This window comes from Octodon degus, unplaced genomic scaffold, assembly GCF_000260255.1.
Source record: "Octodon degus isolate 3935 unplaced genomic scaffold, OctDeg1.0 scaffold00113, whole genome shotgun sequence".
Lineage (NCBI taxonomy): Eukaryota > Metazoa > Chordata > Mammalia > Rodentia > Octodontidae > Octodon > Octodon degus.
Window position 1 is genome coordinate 7627993 of NW_004524689.1, and position 3760 is coordinate 7631752.

Below are 3760 nucleotides of genomic sequence, written 5' to 3' on the forward strand. Positions count from 1 at the left end.
TGCATGTATGCCTTTGTTTCTACATCCTTTCCCCTCTTGGCTGCTATACCAAGATTAATCCCAGAAAGGGATTACAGGAAAAAAACGTGTAGTTTTGATAGATATTGTCAAATGGATCTCTGTAAAAGTGGTACCAATTTTCACTCCCACCAGCAAATACAAGGTTTTTGCCAACCTAAGATACAAGGTCCTGGTCATAAATTAATAATCAAAGATCATTTAAACAGTGGTCACCAGTAGATTTCTGTTTAAAAAGACCTTTGGTATCCATTACATTAAAATAATAGCTAATATTTCTCGAGCACTTAACTATATATTAGAGATTTTATTTTTGAGACAAGGTCTCACTATGAAGTTCAGGCTGGCCTTGAACTCGTACCCCAGGCTGGCCTTGAGTTTACAGAGATCCTCTTGCCGCAGCCTCCTGAATGCTGGGAGTAAAGGCATGTGTCACTACCCCTAGATATTATAGATGCATGGTGTAGATTTTGGCAGCTTTGAGCCAAGTTACTGAATCCAAAACTTGTCTCCTATAATTCCTTATCTATAAAACGAGGAGGATTGCAGTAGCTACTGATGTGGGTAGGCAGTGCTACACTAGCACTGTAAAGTGCCTAAAACAGTATACGCACGTATGAAGACCCAATAAATGTGTTTGCAATGATTGCAGTACATTTCTATCAGGCAGGTTGTATTGTTCCCATTTTATCTAGAAATAAACTGAAGTACAGAGAGATTGAGTGTAGACCCAGGATTTTGATAATGGAGTTGGTACACTTGATATTGTCTAATTTGACCTTGGTGGACTCTGATGTTCAGTCAGCATCCCCAGCTTGTGCGGCGTGGTGTTGTAAATGGTAAGAACCAGTGAGGACGTGAGTGGGAGGAAGCACCTAAGTATACATGGGCCTGGCTTCATGGCAAGGTTGTCATGCGCTGGTCTGCAAGAAATGAACTGGGGGAGGGGGGCCTTGGTGAGCCAGGGTCTCGCTGTGCATGCAGCTCAGGCTGTCCTTGAATTCACTGTGCAGCACAGGCAGCCTCAAACTCTCAGTGATTTCCTGCCTCAGTTTCCTGAGAGCTGGAATTATAGATAAACAACACTGTGCCTAGAAATATTAATGATTTCTAAATAAGGGACCCCTCAGTTTTATTTTTTCCCTGTTTTATTTTGCACTCGGCATTACAAATTATATAGTCAATCCGGTGACGTGTCAGATGTGTATTATAATGTTCACTGAGACAATGTGCAGCCTGCAGTTATTTATATATATAGTATATAATGTACGTTATATGACATATATAACTGGTTTTTTATGAGCAGAATATATTTATTGAGAGAAAAAAGCTCCTGTCCTGAGAGAGGGACAGGAGGGGGGGCCCGAGCGGGTAGTTCCCCCCCCAGGAAGTTGTCTCTTGCAGGCACTTTCATAGAGGAAAACCATGCAGTGAAGCTGGTCTAAGGTGGCGGAAAACATGGGAACTCACTTAGTTGGGCATGAGGTGGGGCAAAACTATGGTCAACCAATGAGATTACAAGCACCATTGCTCAGGTAAAATTGATTAAATCCAGTATCAAATGGGAAAGCGAGTCACGTAAGCAAAACTGTATGAGGCAAAGCATGAACAATTATGAGCAATGGGCAAAGACATATTAACATTTGAAACATAAATTTGTTACCTAAGCAAGTCCCAATTCAGAATTTATGAAAGAAAAGCAAACTCATACCTCCGTCCAATGATCTCGGTGGAACCTCCAAAATGATACAGGGAGAAAAACTGGTCTCGGGTGGGTGACCTCCAAATGACATAGAGAAAAAATGATCTCTGGACTTGACCTGCACAAGTTTGTATTCTCTAAAGCCAAAGAATGAATTTTAGGAACAAACGGAGGTTATGAGCAGAATATATTTATTGAGAGAAAGAACGCTCCTGTCCCGAGAGAGGGACAGGAGGGGGGGCCGTGCAGGTAGTTCCCCCCATAACTATTTATTATAAGCAGAATTTCATAGAGCTGATTCTCACAGTATGGGTTCATATCGTGTAGTCTCTATATGATTGCAGTTAATCAATGAGTGTCGTTCAGACTTAAATGTTGGGTGCTATTTTTTTTTATGTTACGCAAAAGCCAAATAAAACCATTAAGGTACATGGGACTTGACTAGTTTGTTAATGCTACGAATGACAAACTTGCTGAACTGGATAATAATTTTCCAACACTGGAAGGAGGATTCCTCCAAATGTTGGTGCTCTTCACGATGTACAGAGCTGATGCACTTTTAGTTCCATCTACTTTATAAACATTTTCTCTGCCACTGTCTCAAGTCTAGACAATGTTCGGGCATTTGCTGATTTGCTGGCTGTAAATACTTCTCCTGTCATGGTGGATTTCCACCTACTGAGGGATACTGCTGAATGAAAAGGTAAGAAGCAAAGAGCGTATCTTTGTGGGATTCAGACAGCTCTCAGATTTGGATGGCTGAATTTATGATTTTTGTATGTATTTGGTACAGGGTCTCACTATGCATGCTTGGTCTTGGTGGTGGGCCCGGTGTGCCTAGGATGGGGCCAACACCCCATGTGTACCTGGGAATTGAACCCAGGTCCTTGCTCTTGCCTAGCTATCTCTGAGACCATTTATTTTATTTTTATTATTTAAAAAAATTTTGATCGGCTATAGATTTTATTATTATTATTAATGTATTTGGTACAGGGCCTCACTATGCAGCTCAGACTCACTATGATCCTCCTGATTCCAGCCTACTCAGCGCTGAGATTATCAGTGTGGGCCACCACACCCGAACTCAGTCACCGGCTCAGTGCACCTGGTGTCAGGGCTGGCACCACACCTGGTGTCAGGGATCCAACCCTGGTCCCTGTGCTTGCCTAAGCTGGCACTTAGTCCACAGAGCTATCTTGCCAGCCCTTGCTATAGTTTTTTTTTTAAATCTTTTATTTGTTTATTTATTTATTTGGTACAGGATCTGGCTATTCATAGTGATCCTCCTGTCTCATCCTCCCCAACTCTGGGATTACAGGTGTGTGCCACCATGCCCACTTTCGGTGGCCAGCTCAGCACTTGGCTGGCACAACCTGTGCAATATCAGGGATCAAATCCCTGTCCTTATGCTTGCCAGGCAGGTGAACTATCTCCCTGGCCCCCGATTTATGATTTTTAAAATTTTGCATTGGTGCACAACCCACACAACTATTTTGTTTTTCATTTTCACTGTACTATAAATTATATGAGCCATTTAACACTTTATGATAAGATAGATTTGGGGTTGGATGATTTTGCCTACTTGCTCTGAGCACCTTTAAGACAGACAAGGCTGGGGGCCAGGGAGACGGCTCAGTAGAATAAGCGCTTCCCTGGCAAGCCCAAGGACCTGGGTTCAATCCCCAGTTAGGCACGGCTACATATTTTTTTTTTTTTTGCGGAACCGGGGATTGAACTCAGATTCTTGCATTTGCCAGTCAACCGCTTATCCTACTGAGCCATCTCCCCGGCCCCATGGCTACATATTAATGCATTTCATGTACAATATTTTCATTGTGGGATGGACTTACTGTGATAACCTCCCCCCCCAAAGCCTGTATTTCCAGAGGCAGATTAAACAGACATAATCTCAATAGTCTTTGCACACTATAAGGGCTCAATAACTAACTGCTGCATGAATAAATTAGTGAATTCCAACCAATAGTGGTGCTTGCTGTAATCCCAGCACTCTGGATAGCTGAGGCAGGAGGATCACAAGTT